Source organism: Schistocerca cancellata, chromosome 9 (genome assembly GCF_023864275.1).
Source record: "Schistocerca cancellata isolate TAMUIC-IGC-003103 chromosome 9, iqSchCanc2.1, whole genome shotgun sequence".
In the NCBI taxonomy this organism is placed as follows: Eukaryota; Metazoa; Arthropoda; class Insecta; order Orthoptera; family Acrididae; genus Schistocerca; species Schistocerca cancellata.
The window spans coordinates 447,293,703-447,316,618 of record NC_064634.1 but is presented as its reverse complement, the minus strand read 5'-3'; positions in this window follow the sequence as shown (position 1 = coordinate 447,316,618).

Below are 22,916 nucleotides of genomic sequence, written 5' to 3'. Positions count from 1 at the left end.
ACTGAAGCTTAACTCGGCTTCCTGGAGTTATCAGAAAGAGGACACTACCGAGAGCTGCACAGCGACAATCGGAGCAACATAATAACACTACAGGACTGTCCAAATGCTACAAATACTGGTTGGCCTCATCAAAACTGTCCCCCACACCTCTAAGGATCTACTCACAAAATACAGAGTCTGTGGAGAGAATAACGCAGAAGTTACCACAGCACCTGAAAAAATCAAAGCCATACATAGACAATCTCATGAGTTAACAACTGGTGTATTCAACACCAATGACTTGCACTGCCATGACATAGAATTCCACAACTTCATCAGAAACAAGAACCTGGCAATTTGCCTCTTCTCCAAAATGCACTTAAAAGTGGGAGTACAAGTGAAAGTAGCGAACTGCTTCTGTCATCAAGGTGATAAGCTGATAGCTGGCAGAGGCACCGCAGTGAATGTATGAAGATCAACAGAACACCAAAAACTGCCCCCGCAAACCTAGCCACAGAGCTCACAGGAGTTGTGAAAATGGAACAAGGCATGATCAACTTCGTGGCTGTCTACAGAGCATTGAGAGGATCTCTCCTACCACCTGAATTCCTGAGACTACTGTCCCTCCCTGGAGTGACTTTCCTAGGAGGAGATTGAAATGCCAGGAACCTTATCTGGAACTCTAGTCTCACACAAGTGGCCACTTCCTACAAAGATGGGCCAAACAACAAGGAGGAATGGTAAGTGGTAATAGGCCCACATGAGCCAACCACCTTTCCAGTGAGAGGATATGCACTGCCCCCCCCCCTCCCCCCCAAAGTCTTCGAACTTGCTATTTTTAAAGCTGTGTGACACTTCAAGCTACAACAACAGCCTCTATGTCATCAAATCAATCATCTGTCATCTTCGAACTGAATGCCAATGCTTCACTGAACAACATACACCTGGGAAGTACGCAAAGAAGAGGTAGCAACCAAATTAGATGCCACACCAGACCTAGAAGAGCAGGAAGCCGAGGCAGCCCTGTCACACATCACCCAAGAAATTACAGAAGCATTCATATCAGCCACACCAGGAAGATGTGACAGTCTTGAGATACCCCAAGCACTGGGATTCTCACTGCAGTTTTGAGCTGCCATCATGCAGAAAAACAGACTACAACATGAATGGCAGCTAATATGAAGTTCCACCACAAAAAGACAACTTATCTGAATAAATTGGGAAATCAAAGCAACTGCTAATGCTCACAGTACAGAAGAGTCAGCAAACAAAGTTGAAAACTTGACCATAGAGGACAGTACAGCCTGGAAAGCTGTGGGGGACTTAATCCGCTGCACCTCTAAAATACTGCTGCTACAAAAGGTAACACATAAGTCAGTGAACCAGATGCAAAGGGCAGTGTATTTTCAGATGTGTTCACTGCAAAAGTCATACCAGTAGAGGGCCTAACTGACCCTGAACACGCCACACCCATTGCAGGATGACTTCCAGTCTTCACAGTGACAGAAGATAATGAAAACATCATAGAACTGATAGCTGAAGACTATGCCAGCTCAACAGTCAAAAGGCAGGAGAATCTGATAATGTCACCAATCTGATAACCAAACCACTGCCACCAAATGAATGGAGAATCTGACAAGGATCTTCACCCAGAACAGGTGCTTACTCAGAGTGCTAAAACATGCCAAAACGGCCACAAAAGGACCACACGTGGGCAAGCAGCTGCCGTCTGATCAGTCTGCTGCCAGCAATCTCTAAAGTATTTGACAGACTATATCTCAAATGCTTGGAGAGCCATATTGATGTAGAAGGCCTCCTGCCTGAAGAGCAGTTTGGTTTCCGACACGTTCACTCCACCACACAACAGCTGTTGCCACCAACACAGGAAACATTCTGTGCCCTGGACTGACGTGAGCATTTCGGTGCACTTCTGTTCGATGTAACTCGTGCATCTGATTTAGTGTGGCACGACAAACTCCTTTCTAAGCTTTTGACATTGAGGATTCCCATGCCACACATGAAAGTTCTGCAGAACTACCTCATGGACCACATGTTTCATGTATGTGCAGCCTCTTAACTACCCACAGAACAATGAATATTTGCCAGAGTACCGCAAGGATTGGTCCTTGGTCCAGTGCTGCTCTCAAAGTACATTGCTGATCTAGAAGACTGGGCACCAAAGTGGCGGCTGGTGTACAATGCTACAAAATCCCATCCCATGATCACCACCCACAGAATCATAGCATCCGACCTCTAGGCCACAGTATGGAGAAGACCTGTTCCATGGACCTCTACTGCCAAATACCTGGGCACTATGCTCGACAAGAGACTCCCGTGGCAACCACACATCGAAGAATTACACATAAAGTGCTGGGCACAATGGAAATGCTCTTCCCTATACTTAATCCATCTTCTTCACAACCTGATCACCTAGACATAATCCTTTAAAAGCAATGCAGAATAGAGCACTGAAATGGTTGCTCCATCTCCCAAGTGATTTCCCCAGTGAATAACACAGGGGCAGACACACCAACACTTCATGAACATAATGATGAGGCTGCAGACAAATTCTATGCTGCCGCCGAGATATCACAGAATGCCAAGATACGTAAGGATGGCAGACGTGAAGAGTGGGGAGCGAACCTGCACTGGCCACACCAGCTCCATCAGCCATGCTGACAAAGCCGAATTATCTCAACAACTATAAACAAACAAAACTGACTGACCAGCAGAAAGCATGGACACTAAATTACACACAAATACATTAAATATATGGAAAGAAGAGCAAATAACTGCTAACACCTCAAACAAAACAGAAACTCATGAAAAAGATTTTCAGACTAATGGTGAAAGGTACATGGGTCACAGTCGAGAGTAAATGTCTGTGGAACGAGGGTGTGGTGGGTCAGCGAGTGAACTTTAAAGCAAATTGTGTTCAAAATAATGATGAGAACTGAAAAACTTTCAGTCTCCCCATGCCTGCTGCCCATACACTAGCTACCTTCAAACTCCCACCCTGGTAGGATTATCCTCTGTCACACCAAGGAACACAGCAAACAGAGTGACAGAACTCAACCTCCCAAATACTCGCCACTGCTGGTGGATGGGTACCGAGCACCCACCATTGGCTGTGCAAATGGCCACGTGAACAGCTGCATCACCCGGTGGAACCAGTATGCCCACCAGTCACTAGCACCACACAATGCAAAAATGACCTCTTGTCACATGGGCCACGGCTTGCCTGCAGATGAGGCGACACGCACAGACAATGCAGTGCTTTCGGGTAAAGTGTTGAGAGCTGCCATGGAGCATCCTCTCCACTTCCTCTTCTCAGTGGATGGAATATCCACTCAGGGTCCAGTCATTGGCTAGATACCCATGGGTGTGTATCCTAAGGAATCCCAGGGAAACGTGCCTAACCCCTACACCACAGGACACAAATGAACCACTCTCCTTCATTCAGGACATGATCTCTAGAGAGCAGTCATGAGGCGAGCTCACCTCAACAAAGGAGACATTCTGACCCTACTGCCAGATGAACACCTGCGTCTCCTCAGTCTCCAACAGCAACGACAATCCCCCCCCCCCTACTCACCACAATCTCTGGAATTTGGCCATCACTTTCTCCTCCAAAATCTTCTAGCCAATATGACTAGGCAAAGTCTGTCAAAGTTTCTCACCAGTCAGCTGAGATTTTGAACAACATGTCATAACTCAGAGATGGAGAAAGCACCTACATAACCAATGCCAAAAGACACCAAACAAACTAAATACAGCTGCAGATCACACAGGGAACCCCAAAACAGTAACTCTTGCCCTCCCAAAACTGAGGCACAAATAAAACTGCCACCTCATCCTGATCTCCTGCAATTAGTGTGGTGGTAAGCAAAGTCTGTGTGGTATACTTCCCTGATCAAGGCCTGACTGAACTAAAGAACATCAGAATATTCAAAATCTGGCACATACCCCAGATCACTCAGCAATTCCGAGTACTCTGCCACTGCCTAAGTACAACTGACCACACACTCCACCACGGGGGTCAAACTCTTTCTACAGCATCATCCAGTGGAACCATCATATTTCCCCCTTCCCTATCCACACAATGCCAAGCATTTGACGAACAACAACAAGGCTACCAGAATGAAACAATTGTCTGAAGCAAATGTAGCAGACATCACATCAGCTGCTGCAACCTAGAAACTGTCTCCCCAAACTGCATTCACTGTAATAGAGATCAGCCCTCAGATCATGCAAGTGCACAAAATGACCACAAGTAGCCAAAAGCCAAATCCACTCCAATCAGCATCAACCCAGCTGACACTCCAGAAACAGCAGAACAACTTAGGGAAGACCTGGTCAGCACTGATGATCTTCACAAAAATCATGACCCGTGTACTCCTCATCTGTTTCAAACACACAAAAAGGTGTGTGTGTGTAGGTGTGTGTGTGTGTGTGTGTGTGTGTGTGTGTGTGTGTGTGTGTGTACTGCTGACAAAGGCCTTAATGGCCGAACATTATGATTGTGTGCATCTTTTTATTGTGCCTATCACGGCTCAGCATCTCCTCTATATGGTAAAATGAAATCCAGTAGTAAATAATACACAAACAAAAGGATTTAACTTTTACAAGCTTTCGGAGCCAGTGGCTTCTCCTCCTGGTAGAAGAGCTGGAGGGAAAGGAAGAGTGGTGAAGGAAAAGGACTTTTGAGGTTTACGGAAAGGGCTACAGTTCAGGAAAGTCACCCAGAACCCCTGGGACAAGGGAGGCTTACTGGACAGGATGAGAAGAAAAGAATCTTATATGTATCAGTATTTTAAAAGCTTTCCACTGAATCCAAGTTGGCACAATGCACCTGCCACACTGTTGCCCCATGTCAGAAGCAGACAGCTGAAACCTGTGGTATTGGTTTGAGGACTGTTCAGAGGCTATCAGATGAAGCTGACACACCTAAGAAAGTCTGTAGTTCAGCTGTCTCTGAGTATACAGACGCAGGGAGAAATGGGTGACCTACATGATTTTGCAGCACATAGTATTTAGCATGCTCACTAAAGCAAATATCTGACAGCAGATAAATTACTTTCAGTTACAAAAGAAGCCAAAATTTGTAATGGGAGCAAACGGACTATGTTGATAATACTTACGGACATGGGGTTCACGTATCATAAAACAAACAGCAGGAGGAAATTACTAATGGAAAGTGGTGACATTTTAGCTGTAAGGACTGTTTTTAAGAACACGAGATAAAATATGTTGGCACATCTATAATCCTGCAAGAGTTTTATCGTGGAATATGAGCAATGGTTTCGATGTGTTACAAGTTCCACTTGGTAAGTGTAATAGAATTACAGTGCTTCATGTTGGATCAGCAGAAAGTGGCTCTAATTCCCAGAGTAAACTGGTACTTAAGCAGTCAAAGGCTAAGAATTCTGAAAATTACCACTCAAATTACATTCCTTGTCTTCAAATGGTGGTTTAAAGAGCAACTGTTATTGTATATCTCTGCATGTTCGGTTATTGTCTTGGATAATTCAAGAATCCAATAAGTGAACAAAGCTGCAAACCATGAATTTCAAATAGGCAGATATTAATGAATGCTTATCCTCCAACAGAATACCTCATAGTTAGCAACATACCAGAGCAGAATTGCTTGCTCTTGTCAATACCCACATGCTTGCATTAACTTAAAAAACAAAGCAGAATGGGCAATGTATTGTTACATTAACCCCATACCATTGTCATTAGAACACTAATGAACTGGTATTGACTCAGGTGAAGTTATGTATTGTGGAAAAGAGCAATATATTCAAAATTGCTGATGTTGAGAGGTTTACACATGAGGCAATAGACAGCATCTCCACTTCTGCATGCAAAAATTCATTTGATAATCAAAACAGATTGTTATTGTTGAAAAGAGGAAATATTAAACATGAACAGTATTTGAAGAAAGAAGCTACATAACAATTACTGACTACATCACAACTAACAGACCGAAAATACTTAGTGGAACTGCCAATTTTCTTCTGTCTCTGCAAAGAACACGCACCACACACGTCTTCGTAGCTGCTTTGGACTCTACCATAGCCGGCCGCAACATCACACAGCTGCACTGGAGTCAGTAGAGTGTCCGGTTCACTAACATCTCATTGTCATAACACACTGTTAGCTCTTGGCCTCTGCTTTCACTACATCTTAGGTTCTCTCTCTCTGGGTTAATCGTTGGATTTTGTTTGTCTCTAGTGCCATTTCCACTTCTCAGTTTGTCATTATCTGTCTTTCTGTCTTTATTCTGTGATCTGTTTTTGATCATCCCAGGCTGGTCACTAGCCTCTGTAGGATTCTTTTAAATCATTCCCAACACTCTGTCAACTCCTGGTCACAACAGTACTCACGTCATTTATCATAGTGCACCCTGGTGTGGCAAAGCATCCAAAATGCCAACAAGAAGTTAAAAACATCTTGGGAAATTTGGTTCTATTAATGCAGGAATGTACAGAAAGGCACTTGAGCCAGTCATCGATCTGATGACTGTTCACTGCTTACTGTTCGTCACTAAGCTTTTTTACTCATCTCTCATTCCCTCTTGGAAAGTACGACAAACTCACCTGAAACTTAGTTCTTTCGAGTCTTGTCAGTCTAGCTGCGAAACCAATGATGTGAACTAATAATACGATTTTTGAATATGAATGTGTGGTGTGTGTTCTTTTGGACAGGTCCAAAAGAAGAGAGAACATGCATTCATATAATTAATTCACCTCAATGGGCAATGAATTCACTACTTTCAGTGTGGATGCTCAGTTATGTTTAACCTCATGGTTGGCTGGTTTGAAGGGACCAAACTACGAGGTTGTCGGTCCCTCGTTCCTAATAAAACAATGCCCCAAGTGTGAGAATAAAACGGACGGAACATGTAACACAAAACGGAAAGAAAGGACAAGCCACAAGAACGAAGGGAAGGCCACGAACACCAAAAGGAACAAAAGAGGACAAGAAAACAACAGAGAGAAACTAGAAACAGAAGAGAGTAAAACATGAAAGTAGATTACAGTGGCTGGCCAACCACGAGAAAAAAAAGGGAAAGCCAGCAACTCTGCAACACATTAAAACCTCCACCCTAAAAGCACTAGGGTGGAGGACACAGAGGGACAAAGGACATGCACTAAAACCTACATAGGAGTATAAAACCCACTCATGGATAAAATGTAAAACTAAAGCTGCTGTGGATGCACTGTCGCCCAACAACGAAGGCAGGGTGCTGGGAACGTTAAAAGTCTGCCGCAGAGTGGCTAAAAGTGGACAATCCAGCAAGAGGTGGACGACTGTCATTTGGGAGCCACAGCGACACTGAGATGGGTCCTCACGACAGAGTAGGTAACCATGCATTAGCCACGTATGACCAATGCAGAGCCAGCAGAGGACAACTGATTCCCTGCGAGACGCCTGCATGGAAGACTTCCACACATTCCTAGTCTCCTTGATGACACGCAGTTTGTTGAGCATGCTGTCATGCCATTCCATCTCCCAAAGCCAGAAAACCCTACAGTGTAAGACAGAATGCAGGTCAGCTTCGGAGATGCCCATCTCCAGAAGCAGTTTCTGCATCGCCTGTTTGGCCAGCGTGTCGGCAAGTTCGTTGCCGGGCATTCCGACGTGTCCTTGAGTCCACACAAACACCACGGAATGTCGGGTCTGTTTCAGGGCATAGATGGACTCCTGAATGGACACTACCAGAGGGTGGTCAATACCTTGTACACTGCTCAATGAGTCAGTTCACAGGAGGAAGACTTGCCAGGGCATGAGCGGATGTACTCAAGAGCACGAGATATGGCCGCCAGCTCTGCAGTGAAAACACTCTAGCCAACTGGCAAGGAGCACTGTCCTCCATGAACATATGCGAAGCTTACATCACTATCAGCCATTGAGCCACCTGCGTAAACCACTTCGGAGCCCCGGAACACGTCAAGAATCGAGAGGAAGTGACAGCGAAGAGTAGCAGGGTTAATGGAGCCCTTAGGGCCATGCAAAAGGTCCAGATGAAGCTGTGACCGAGACGTACACCTTTGAGGCGTACATGAACGGACCTCAAGAAGAGGTGGTAAAGGAAAGGACTCCAGTTCGGAGAGAAGGTACCGCATGCGAACTGCAATCAGTAGCCCCGATCTGGGCCGCAGATGTGGGAGATGGACTGCCACAGGTGGGAAAAGGAGACTAATTTGGATGCTCAGGGGAACTATGAATGTGTAATAAGTAACTGGCGAGCAGTTGCGCACGTCTGATCTGCAGTGGAGGGACACCAGCCTCCACCAGTACACTGGTCACTGGACTCGTCCTAAAAGCTCGAGTAAATGCAATGCAGAAGGCACTGCCAAACCATAAACCACACTCCCATAGTCAATTTGGGATTGGACAAGGGCTCTGTACCTAATTGGTGTTTCTCAGGCAACGGAGGGCATTGAGCTGCTGTCAGCACTTCTGCTTAAGCTGACGAAGATGAGGGAGCCAAGTCAATCGAGCGTCTAAAATCAGTCCTAGGAATTGATATGTCTCCACTACAGTGAGTGGATCATCATTAAGGTAAAGTGCAGGTTCCAGACAAATAGTACAATGCTGAAAGAAGTGCATGACACACAACTTGGCGGCTGATAACTGGAAGCCGTGGGCTAGAGCCCATGACTGCGCATTGTGGATGGCTCCCTGGAAATGCCGCTCAGCAACAACAGTACTGGAGCACCAGTACGAAATGCAGAAGTCATCTGCATACAGTGAAGGTGAGATGGAAGGCCTGACAGCTGCTGCTAGACAATTAATGGCCACTAAAAATATAGAGACACTCAATACAGAGCCCAGAGGGACTCCATTCTCCTGGATATGGATGGAACTATGGGAGTCACCAACTTGGACACGGAAAGTACGGAGCGACGGGTAGTTTTGGATAAATATCAGGAGTTGTCCCCAGAGTCCCCACTCATACAATGTAGCAAGAATATGATGTCACCGAGTCGTGTCATATGCTTTACGTGAGTCCAACAAGACGGCAATCAGGTGCTGCCGTCTGGAAATGGCTGTTCGGATGGCAGACTCGATGGACACGAGATTATCAGCGGTAGAGTGACCCTGGCGGAAGGCACACTGACATGGAGCCAGCAAGCGACGTGACTCCCAGACTCGACCCAACCAAACCCAACCACCAATATACCATACGTTCCACCAGCTTACAAATAACGTTGGTGAGGCTGATAGGCCGATAGCTACCCACATCAAGCAGGTTTTTACCAGCTTTGAGCACCGGAATGATGGTGCTCTCCCGCCATTGCAATGGGAAGACACCATCGCACCAGATCCGTTTGAAGATGGCGAGAAGATGTCACTTGTAGTCAGATGAGAGTCGTTCAATCATCTGGCTGTGGATGCGATCAGGCCCAGGAGCTGTGTCTGGGCAATGTGCAAGGGCACTGAGAAGCTCCCACACTGTAAATGGGGCGTTACAGGATTCACTGCAGTATGTAGTGAATGAGAGGACATTCCCCTGCAGCCGCTGTTTGAGTCTGCGAAAGGTTGGGGGTTAATTCTCCGACGCAGAGGCTCGAGCAAAGTGCTCGGCAATCGTGTTTGCATCAGTACATAACTCGCCATTTATGGTAACACCGGGGACAGCTGTTGGGGGCCTGATACCCGAAAAGAAGTTTGATTTTTGCCCAGACTTGGGAAGGTGACGTTTGGCACCCAATGCTGCAAATTGATAAATCAATGGCCGAGTTACTACCATGAGACACACTGAAATGTGTGGCGGCCCCAGTATTTAAGAGGCAGAGGTCGAATTGCGACAGTGAAGTTTCGACGTCTCTGCCTCGGCCAGTAAGCGTGGTACCACCCCACAAGGGTTATGGGCATTAAAATCTTCCAGAAGAAAGAAAGATTTAGGGAGTTGATCAATCAGTACAGCTAATACATTCAGGGGTATTGCACCATCTGGAGGAAGATATACATTGCAGACAGTTATTTCCTGCATCATCCTTATTCTGACAGCCACAGCTTCAAGACGGGTTTGAAGGGGCACATATTCACTACAGACCGAGTTCAGGCCATAGACACAAACTCCACTTTACACTTTATTATAGCCGCTACAGTTCCTGTAACATCCCTTATAGCCGCGGAGGGCAGGGGTCTGCATTGCTGGGAACCAGGTTTCCTGGAGGGCGATGCAGATAGCAGGTGTAAAGATTAACAGTTGCTGTAGCTCAGCCAGGAGGTGGATGCAGGCATTCAAATTTTCTCTTAGTCTCAGTGTAGGTCAGTCTGTCCAGGATCTTGTACACCATGGTTTTCCTTTCTTTCTGGAGAATCCTGCAGTCAGGCAAGTAAGGCGAATGGTGCTGTCCACAATTGACACAGATGGGAGGCGGGGCACATGGAGTATTGGGATGTGACGGACGTCCGCAATCTCGGCATGTGACACTGAAGTACAGCAGGAAGACATATGGCTGAAATTCCAGCACCGCATTGGGGGAAGGACATAGGGCTTTACATCACACCGGTAGACCATCACCTTGACCTTCTTGGGAAATTTATCACCCTCAAATGCCCAAATGAAGGTACCGGTGGCAACCTGATTACCCTTCGGACCTTGGTGGACATGCCAGATGAAATTTACACCTCACTGGTCTAAAATGGCCCACAGCTCATTATCGAAACACAAAACAAGGTCTCTGTGGAATAGGGTACCCCAGACCATATTTAAGCTCTTATGGGGTGTAGTGGTTACAGAAACATCCACCAGCTTGCCACAAGCGAGTAACTCCTGTGACTGCTGTTCTGATCAAGACTGATCAAGACTGACCAAGATCTCATTTTGGACAAGCCCTCCACCTCCCCGAACAAAAAACTGAGGCTTCATCGTCATGAAAGATTCCCGATCAGCTCTCGAAGATACAAGGTACCAGGGTGAATAAGATATGCTGCCATCCTTAGCCTGACATTCCTGCCATGGTGTGGCCAGGGAGGGGAACGATTTGGGGTCGTACTTCTGTGCGATGAATTGAGCTCGTGATTGCTTAGGGACCACTGGTGTTTCACCACCAGCAAGAGATGATGGACTACACTTCATCCGCCCCGATGCCACCCACTCCGACCAGGGGCCCTCCCCTTGGATGCCACACAGCTGCAGCAAAGGCCACCTGGCAGGATGGCCATTGCCGGGAGTCCCAATGCCCAGGAGGAGCATCCATCCGTTGGCATACATGGGGAGTTAACAACGCAGGCATCAGCAGAGCGATCCCTGTGTGGTCAGAGGGCTACAAACCAACAGGGTACATGGCAGCCCATTACAATGGACTGGCACCCATACTGGATATGAGGTGCAAAACAGTGCATGGAGGAAAACGCACCCAGGAAAGTGTCCTCGCACAAGAGATGAAGAATGGGCAGGACTGCAACGCGACGACGAGAAAGCGGGCTAAAGATCTCAACGCACGATGGACACGATGCACCTTGTAAGGCGCCCTTCCCCAATTGGCAAGCTATTCGGGACAATTTTGAAGAATGGAGGTCAAATCCTACAGGGGAACATCACATACAGGCCAAAACATGTGAAACTCCTTTTAGTCGCCTCTTACAACAGGCAGGAATACCTTGGGCCTAACCTAAACCCCGGACCCACAGGGGGTAACCTCGTGTGAATCTCCAAGTAGAGGGCATGGAGGACATGGGCGGGGCCTGCGGATAAGTGACACTAAGTAGGAATGCTGGCGGAAGGCAGACCGAGATAGTCCACGCAGTTGCGGTAAACAATGTGTACAGATAGCGCACTGGTTGACTCAACTGCCTAGTAAGCAAGAGATCCTGGTTCGAATCCCAGTCCGGCATACATTTTCATTTGCTGCTGCCGATTCCAAAGGAACTACCGATGCAGCTGACATCAATGATTACTTCCCTTTCCATTCCTTTCTCCCCTGATGATCTACTCTTCAAGATTGCGGATTGAAACCGGTTGGCGGCAAAATAAATAATGGGATTGTGACTGTCATTTTGAATAATTGATTATAAGAAAATTAATCGTCATCTCCACAAAACTATGTTGTCTAAAAAAATTTGATGCTTACGTAGTCACAGTGAGGGGTTTGCAGTTTATGGTAGTAGCATACTGTACACATCTGCCTTAATGGTTATATATTTGACTACTTCTGTGGGAAGAAACGAAATGCATGCCCATTAATCAAAACTCCTTGAAAATTAAACTGTTCATAATTTTTTCCAATACACACAATAACAAAGTAGAACCTCCACAAGTTCCTATGTAATCGAAGATAATACCAAGTCAGGCTAACAGAATAAGACAGTAGCTGTTGTTTTTGTACACATATATGTGGAAATATGGGATTTACTGCCTACATCTCAGTATCTAGGTAAGTAGGCCTTATGTACAAAAACAAATGCACTGTCCAGAGAAAAGGCCATACTCAGCTTTAAAAGAAACCCATAATGATTCAAAAACCCAACAAGCCAATGACAGATCCTCAAACTTTAGGAATAATGTGTATGAAAAATGTGAGAATGCCAAAACTGGCAGTCTGTCTTGCAACCCACATAAAAGAAAAGAAACTCCTATGCCTCCCCGCTTCCCTTCATGTACCAGCACAGGACTGATGACCTACTCTTCAAGATCGTGTGAGGTATCAAGTAGGGCATAAACCTGGAACACTGCACTGTAACTGTGTTATTTGACAACAAAATGCACCCTCCTTAATTTACTGCATTATTATTTCTTGCATAAGCTGCTATCAAAATTGTAAAAACCATAAAAACATAACACACATACCCACAGTGTTCAAGAACTACATAAATGATCTGACTCTCAGCTCTACCAGAACATGGAGGCAATTAACCTCACACGCTACTCAAAGACAACACTTTCCCAACATTTCCAAGTTACAGAAACATCATACCATAGTAGGGATGTAGTACAAATAAAGTGCAACTCAATACAGGCAAACATTTTAGTTTGACAGCAAAGATGTGTGACAGTGGTTGCAGCATGTGTGTGGAGGGTTAAAGTATGCCTAGGGTTGACACTTTATAGCAAGTTATTTTTTAACATGTATTTTATTGAGAACTGATAAATATCCTTACAGGTGTTAGAAATGCAAGGAACAGTCTTCACTAACTCCAACTTAAAAACAAAACTGATATTACATGTAGTGTGTTGGAAAGGTAACAGGTATCTCGTGTGTTGTGCTAGTCCGATCTGAAGGATTTCTTTCATTGTTGTATTGGTGAACATGCCTGAAAATCTGATATGGCTAGCACGGTACAGGTACCTTTCAGTCTCATCAGCTGTCAAAAAGGTTAACGTATTTACTCAAATCTAAGCCGCACCTGAAAAATGAGACTAAGTCAAGGAAAAAAATGTTCCCGAGTCTAAGCCGCACCTGAAATTTGAGACTCTAAATTCAAGGGGGATAAAAGTTTTAGACCACACCTCCAAATTGAAACAAAGTAGGTCCATTGTAACATGAGAGAGAATTTACATTGAATGGATGAAGATACAGCTATAGTATTTGGTTCAAGTCTTAAGCTTAACAGTTAAGCTTTACCAGGTAGCCATTGCTATGTGTCAGGCGCTCCGTCCATATTTATACAGATACTCTACCTTTTTCACATGCTTCATCTGGTTTGAATCGATTGCTTATTTTGCTTTTATCTGATAAGTGCCGTTCTCTTTGTTATAGGTGTTTACATCAGTCTAAGCTAAAAAGGCATTATTGTACTGTGTCATGCATTGTTTGTCACATTCTGATAATGACTGTTTATGACCTGTCACCACTCGCGGCATGGCTTGCTTTTGTGCGCGCTACCGCTGCTTTAAAAAAAAAAAGAGGAATCGTCTCATTAGCGAAACAATGGCAAGGGACTGTTATTTCTTGTTACTTACACTGCTGCTTTCTTTGATAATGATCAAGAAGAACCAAATAATAGACTGTGTATGATGGATAATGTTCTGAACGAGAATTTGGCGAAAATTTTTCTCCGTTTGAAAATCTTTGCAGAGGCCTCTTCAGTACATTACATTCTGCACAGAAATTAGAGTCATCTTTGATTTAAAAATCTAGTCAGTTGCCACGTTTCATTTCTGACTGTATCACTATTCAGCATAAGAATAATACACATATAAACATGACATGATTATTCTGCATTTGCTGCTGCCTCACTCTAGTTTCATTGTTTATTAGGCAGACAGGGTTTAAATGAGATAGCTGCGAACACAAAAGAATACATGGCATAATGTTTACATTCTTCCACCTTTTCTTTTAAGTTATTTACTGACGCAACAGTTTTGGCACCAGTATTTATCTCTATGAAGGTTTCTTGGGTCTCCAGCCGGGTGGTAGCGTTGGTATCTCACGACGTTTCGGGAATCGTCATACTACCCATCTTCTGGCGAAGAGTATTCGGCACCTACCAACCAGAACTTCTGCTTACTTTTAACTCGATTCTAAGCTGCAGGCGGTTTTTTGGATTACAAAAACCAGAAAAAAAATTAAGGCTTTGATTCGTGTAAATACGGTACATGTGTTTTGGTAGCATTGGCAATTATTCTGTATGAACATGGATCAGAAAATTCATATTAAATTTGGCTGTAAAAATGGAATAAGGTGTAGCCAAGTTTTAGAAATGTTAAATACTGCTTTTGATGAATCTGCTATTTGTAAAACAGGGGTTTACAAATCCAATAAGTGTTTCAAAGATGTTTAAGGAGGCATTCGCTCTATATGCCCCAACACATACCGTATTTACTCATATCTAAGCCACCCTTTTTTCCTGTTTTTGTAATCCAAAAAACAGCCTGCAGCATAGAATTGAGTAATTGAGTGCAAAGTAAGCGGAAGTTCTGAAAAATGTTGGCAGGTGCCGCCACAACTAACTTCTGCCGTCTAATATATGTAGCGCTACAAAGGCATGCTTTGCAGGCACGAAGATAAATACTGGCGCCAAAACCTCTGCATCAGTAAAAAAAAAAAAAAAAGAGAAGAAGAAGAAGAAGCTAGAAGACAAGCTTTTTTTCCTCTGCCCCGAGTTTCGACCACTGCATTTTCATACATTATCCAACGAAGTAAATAGAAATTCCATATTGTTCATCTTCAAATGTAGAGGCCTTTCAAATATTTGTAGCAACTAAAATAAATTTCTTAACACAAAAATACCAACAATACACAAGACTTTAGGATTGTTGCACGAGTTACTACACGGGGCTCATTAAGAATTCACGTAGCACACCTATTTCTTCATGGAATTTTGTGAAGTGTTTGTTGGTGTTAGTGAACCATAATGAAGCACTTTCATTACAGTGCCAAATTCAAGAGAGGATTTATTTCTTTTCCGGAATAAAGTTCTAATCGTGCTGCAGGTCTGCGATATGGGATCGATGAGAGCAACGTCAGGCAATGGCGACTGAAGAGAGACAAATTATTTGAATGTTCAAGTAGCAGGAAAGCATTTAGTGGGCCAAAGTGTGGCCGATATCATGCACAAGAAGTGATTTTAAATAAATTTGTTAAGGAACAGCGTCAGAAATTCCTGCCTGTGAATGCCAAAGTTTTAAAAATTAAAGCACATGAAATTGCTACAGAGCAAAAAATTGAAAATTTTAAAGCTAGTCGCACCTAGATTGATCTGTTTATGAGGCGCTGGGGTTTTTCACTTCAGAGGCGAACTTCAAAAAGCAATACCTTCTTGGTCAGATAGGAAATTCTGACCAAACTCCCGTATATATTGACATGGCGTCAAATTATACAGTTGACGCCAAAGGAAAGAAAGACATAAGTGTTCTTACATCAGGGGGTGCAAAACAGCGGATATCTGCCATGCTTACTTGCATGGCAGATGGACATAAATTACCCCCATTCATAGTTTTCAAGCGAAAGACTTTACCGAAATCAGAAGTGTTTCCAAAAACTAATTGTATGAGCAAACGAAACTGGGTGGTTTTCGGAGGACATGGTGTTGGAATGGATTAGGCGTGTGAGGAATTGTTGTCCTGGCGCAACGCTTGATTTACGCAGTCTATTGGTATTCAGATGCGTATGCAGGCCATACAACACCTGCAGTTAAACGAAAATTAGAGGAAAACAAAATGGACTTGGCAGTAATTCCTGGTGGGATGACGTCAATTCTGCAACCACTTGACGTCAGTTTGAATAAACCATTTAAGGACAAGCTTAAACGCATGTACACTGACTGGCTTTCAAATAGCGATGACAGACAACTGACACCAACAGGACATGTAAAACGCGCAAGTTTGTCGCAAGTGTGCCAATGGATTTATGATGCATGGAAGTGTGTTCCAAATCAGACTGTGCAACAAGCATTTAAAAAATGTTCGATATCCAATGCACTATATCGTACGGAGGACAATGCTCTGTATGAAGAAATGAGTAACAAAGAACTGAGTGATAGTGATTCAGAATCATGACTGATATTTTAAACATTTTGTGTAAGATGTATTACAAACCTAATAAAATTTTGATTTAAATTTCAGCATTTAATTTCCACGTCATTTTCATTCTTATTTTATAAGTGTTGCTATTCTGCATTGCACAGGATAGAAAAGTGTGGAGAGCTGCATCAAACCAGTCTACGGACTGAAGACAACAACTTTTATGAATCGTGAATCACATGCAGTATTCTCTTCACCATAAGAATAATACGAGTGTAAACACTATGTCATGTATTCTTGTGTGTTTGCTGCTATTTCATTTAAATCCTGTCTGCCTAATAAACTGTGAAACTAGAGGGAGACAACAGCAAACGCGGAAGGATATACATACCATGTAATATTTATATTCATATTATTCTTATGCTGAATAGTGATGCAGTCAGAAATGAAGCATGGCAACTGACTAGATTTTTGAATCTAAGATGACTAATTTCTGTGCAGACTGTAATGTACTAAAGAGGCATCTGCAAAGATTTTCAAACGGAGAAAAATTTTCGCCAAATTCTCGTTCAGAACATTATCCCTCATACGTAGTCTATTATTTGGTTCTTGTTTATCATTATCAAAGAAAGCAGTAGTGTAAGTAACAACAAATAGCAGTCTCTTGACATTGTTTCGCTAATGAGACAATTCCTCTTTTTTTATTGTAAGTGGCAATAGCGCTCACAAAAGCAAGCCATGCCGCGAGCAGCAACAGGTCATAAACACTCATTATAAGAATGCGACAAACAATGCATGACACAGTACAATAATGCATTTTCAGCTTAGAGTGACGTAAACACCTATAACAAAGAGAATGGTACTTATCAGATAAAAGCAAAATAAGCAATCGATTCAAACCAGACAAAACACATGAAAAAGGAAGGGTACCCATATAAATTCGGATGGAGAGCCTGACACATAGCAATGGCTACCTGGTAAAGCTTAACTGTTAAGCTTAAGACTCGAACCAAACTACTGTAGCTGTATCTTCATCCATTCAACCTAAATAGTGTCATGTTACAATGGACCAACTTTGTTTCGATTTGGAGGTGCAGTCTAAAACTTTTCTCCCCCCTTAAATTTCAAGTCTCATTTTTCAGGTGTGGCTTAGTTTCGAGTGTGCCTTAGATTCGAGTAAATACGGTAATCAGTGAAATCACGAAAAGAGTCATAGAAATTATTATGAACAACTGCCAAATCACAATCAGAGAATTCATTGTTGGCATGTCAACTGACTTATTGCATGAAATCTGTTCAGGTGTTTTGGGTACGAAAGAGACAAAATATGTTATCAAATTATAGAATTTTGAACAAAAACAGTGGCAAATGGAAGTCGCTCATGAGTCACTGCATGAATTCCACAATGCAGAACTTGCTGAAACATATCATAACAGCTGATAAAACAGGAGTTTATGGATACTGAGAATCAAATATCACAGTGGAAACATTCTGCATGGCCAAGACAAAAAAAAGTGAAAATGTTTCAATCTGGTATTATAAGCCAGGGTTTCCCAAACTGTGCTCCACAGGAAGTGAGTAAGTGCTGCATGAAAAACTCATAATATCATGGCAGTTTCTTTTGACATTTTGACAATACTAATTACTTTATTAAAATTTTATGATTTTTGTGTTATTACTCATGAGATTTAAAATTTAAGTAATCTATGAATACAATAAGTTTATATTATTTTTTAAAAATTTTGTCAACCTTCAAAATAAATAACATGTTCCATCAAAGTAATAGGATTCCCAGTGAGTTCAGTCAGAGAAAATATTTAGAAACTCCTGTTATAAACAGTACATTGTTGATGCATTGGTACTTTCTCCAAGATCTATTACCAATATCAACACAACACATGACCAACTCAATTGCTTGCACCCTAATTAAGTTACAAAAGAAAAATGAGGTAACAAAAGTATATAAGTTTTCTAGATCAGCAAATTTCAAACTTTAACTGCCATCATAAATTCGGAATATTTTGTAACCTCACCACTACAGACTGTACAGTTAGTAACGCATGTTGCCATTATGAGCCACAAGTGAGCCCATTTCAATTCAGTGAGACAGTTTTAGCAACCTTTGACTACATGATAATGAAATTAAAAAAGACCTTGCGATCTTGCAAGGAGTGGTTATCTGTACTGGTTTCAGAGCAAGAATGTTTACAGAACCACACAGACAGAAAAATTAAAAGAGAAAGCATAGATGTAACTCATGGAATTATGTTATAGGGAGACGATGTCAAGTACAAACAATGGAAAGTTCAGTTTGGAATGTTGTGTACAAAAAGATTAAGTTCACCAATCACTGTTAGACAAAGTCGCACAACTATTCAAGTAAACTAACGTAGGTATCAGCTTTCATACAGACAATACATTACAACAGAATCCAACAACAATGGTAGCACCAATCACTTTGCAAGATACTGAATGTGGCACATGGAGAAACTGGGTGGGTGTTCAGTCACATTTAAAGTGCATACCAGGTAGGCAGAACAGTACCTCCATATTCTGTAAATGTTTAGTGAGAACAAACATGAAGCCAACAGCCTAAGAGCTAGTTCCAAAAATTTCTGCACACATTGCCTGAGAGTACAATAATGAATCTATAGGGTGGATGTGAAGTTTCTCTCCCAAGTTTTTACAATACACTTTTTTTCCGAAAAACACATTTCTATATTAGAATGAAATGATCTGGGTAGTCATCTGTTCACTTTTCAGTATGTTATATGGTGTCAACAATTATGCAGACATTCTTCAACTTGTCTGAACACTGTTGTCTCTTCAGGGATAACAGAGTTCCATTCCTCCTGAACACATTCAATAAGGTGGGAAGATGCTCTTTGAAGACTAGCCCACATGTGCTCTGTAGAGTTCAGTTCTAGACCATTTCAGGGCAGTCATCTCAAACAGGAAATGTTCCTCCAAGAAGCACCATTGTTTGTTTGGCTGTGTGAGCTGTCGTTCCATCTCGCATAAGAACAGGACTGTCTGGATTTAGGAAAAGATAATTCTGGACTGATTGAACGTAGAGAGGAACACTGCATTTCCAATAATAATGACCACTGACAGTCCTTTCTGCATCAATGAAATACAGTTCAGTTTTTCCATGGCCAAACATGCTGCCAGCAGCCACTCTTCAATCAGGGCTTTTTTCTGTTGTATGTGGAAATTCTCTCTATTTCATCTGTACGGATCTGGGCATTTCATTTGTTGAGCTTTGGATAAAGGTCTAAACAAAATGGGCAACCTTTTCATGTTTCCTTCAGTACTGACATCACAGACCCATTGCACAATATGCTTCCACAGAATGCCTGATCAACTGTATTTTTTTCTGACAACTTTGCTTTTGTTTGTTGAATGTAATCCTGCTTCCCCAGGATTGTCTATGTGTAAAGTTTTTTTAATAGTTGTCCTACTAACAGTCTTCTGTCTTTGCTGGTAGTCATCACAAATTCAGACATTTGGCAACTGCCCACATATGGACACCAATTTAATCATATAAGAGATGTCTGATTTTGCTCTTAGTGTTTGGTGTGAGTTTTGTTGGCCATTCAACTTTGTTTCTGTAACTACATTATCATCACCTCTAATTTCTATCCACCTTGTACTTCAAAATACAGAAATTGTCGAGACAACTTGCTTAACAATCAGCCAGATTTAAGAAACAGGAGATTTTAAGATAGCTCCCTGGCAGGTTTATTTGACAATAACAAAGCAACAGGCTCAAGCATGCATAGTTTTCCCTATTTGATTTAGGTTTACTGACATAATTTGTGCAGAAACATGTGTATCCTTGTTTTATAATACGAGTGGTGCTGTGATGTCTTCATATGAAAACAAGGGAAAAACATAGTCCCTCACATTTTTTTAAATTTTGATTTTTAAATTCATAAGACTTGTATTTTATTTTAAGTAATGTATTTTAGCAATTCTCCACATCACAGGCCGTTAATGAAGGTACGAGCATATGGAATAGGTTCCCAAATACATGACTGACTGACAATTCTATAAGTAGTAGAACCCACTATGTTGTCCTCAACAGCACGTGTTCATCACGGACAAGGGTAATGTCAGGAATGCCCAGGGAAGTGTGACAGTACTGCTCTTATTCTCTATATACACGAATAACTTGATGCCGGGCGGAGTGGCCGTGTGGTTTGAGGCACCACGTCACTGACTGCGCAGCCCCTCCTGCTAGAGGTTTGAGTCCTCCCTCGGGCATCGGTATGTTGTTCTTAGCATAAGTTACTTTAAGTAATGTGTAAGTCTAGTGGCCGATGACCTCAGTAGTTTGGTCCCTTAGAAACACACACACACATTTGAACAATGATCTGACCTACAGGGTGAGCAGCAATCTATGGCTGTTTGCTGATAATACTGTGGTATACGGGAAGGTGGTGTCATTGTTTGGCTGTAGGAGGATAGAAGACAACTTAATTTCTATTTGGTGTTACAAATGGCAGCTTGCTCTAAATGTAGAAAAATTTAACTTAATGCAGATGAGTAGGAAAAGTAATCCTATAATATTCGAATACAACACTTTTAGTGTGCTATTTGGCATATGGCAATTAAGTATCTATTTATAATCTTGCAAAGCAATATGAAATGGAATGAGCATGTAAAGACAATGGCTGAGAAGTGAACTAGTCACCCTCGTCATTTGAGAGAGTTTTAAGAAAGTGCAATTAATCTATAAAGAGGACGCATATAAAAAACTTCTACAACTCTTTCTTCAGTACTGCCATTGTGTTTTTTTTTTTTTTTTTTTTTGTTGGGTTTAAGGGCGCTCAACTGCTGAGGTCATTAGCGCCCAGTCACTGTTGTTTGAGCACATGGAATCTGGTAAAACTCAAGGGGATGGAGGGGACACCAGAAGGACCCGACAAAGATGCAGACAAAATAAGTAAAAAGATTAAATGTCCTTGGACAAGCCAGTTAAAGTTATAAAACGCAGAATACGAGCAGCTGCTCGAGCGTCATCAGCTAAAACATCCGGTAGAGTAGATGGCAGGGACAGGACAACACGAAATTGACTAAAACGGGGACACGACAATAAAACATGGCGCACTGTTAATGCCTGACCACAAGGGCACTGCGGGGCTGGGTCACCGGAGAGCAGGTAGCGGTGGCTAAACCGGCAATGCCCAATCCGCAACCTGGTCAGAAGGACCTCCTCGCGCCGAGATGGTCGGGAGGATGTTGTCCAAGCAGTTGGTAGCGGTTTTACTGCCCGGAGCTTGTTTCCTTGGAGGGATGACCAAGCATCCCACCACAACGACACAAGACTCTTACAGACATCCCCACGAACGTCGGATGACGGGACACAATGGGAGGCTGGCCGAGGCAGGAGGACTGCAGCCTTGGCTGCAGCATCCGCAGCCTCATTCCCAGGCACTCCCACATGTCCGGGAACCCACAGAAAGCTGACAGAACCACCGTTATCAGCCAAAGAATGGAGGGACTGCTGTATCCGTTGTATCAAGGGATGGACCGGATAGGGAGCTCCAAGGCTCTGAAGAGCACTGAATGAGTCAGAGCAGAGTACATATGATGAATGGTGGTGGCGGCGGGCATACTGAACGGCCTGATGGAGAGCAAAAAGCTCGGCCGTAAAGCTGGAACATTGGTCGAGGAGCCTGTATTTAAATGTGGCGGCCCCGACGACAAAGGCACAGCCGACACCATAGTCAGTTTTGGAGCCATCGGTGTAAATAAAGGTGTGACCGGCAAGTCGAGCACGAAGTTCGGCAAACCGTGAGCAATACATTGCAGCCGGAGTACCATCCTTCGGGAGTGAGCTGAGGTCGAGATAAATATGAACCGGAGCCTGGAGCCAAGGTGGTGTCGGGCTCTCACCCTCTCTGAAGGTGGTAGGGAGGGCAAAATCCAATTGTCGAAGCAGGCGACGGAAGCGGACTCCGGGGGGCAGCAGGGCAGACACATACAACCCGTACTGACGGTCGAGAGAATCGGCGAAGAAGGACTTGTAAGAGGGGTGGTCGGGCATAGACGACAGCCGGCAGGCATACCGACACAGCAGTACGTCGCGCCGGTAGGTCAACGGTAACTCGGCAGCTTCAGCATAAAGACTCTCGACAGGACTAGTGTAGAAGGCTCCGGTCGCAAGACGTAACCCCCGATGGTGGATGGAGTTGAGCCGGCGTAAGAGGGACGGCCGAGCGGACGAGTAGACGAAGCTCCCATAATCCAGCTTCGATCGGACTATGGACCGATACAAGCGAAGCAGGACAGTGCGATCCGCTCCCCAAGATGAACCGCTAAGAACTCTGAGGACATTAAGGGAACGTGTACAACGGGCCGCCAAATAAGAGATGTGTGGAGACCAACACAGTTTCCTGTCCAACGTGAGCCCTAGAAACTTAGTTGTGTACACGAATGGGAGAACAACGGGACCGAGATGTAAGGATGGCGGAAGGAACGCTTTATATCGCCAAAAGTTGATACA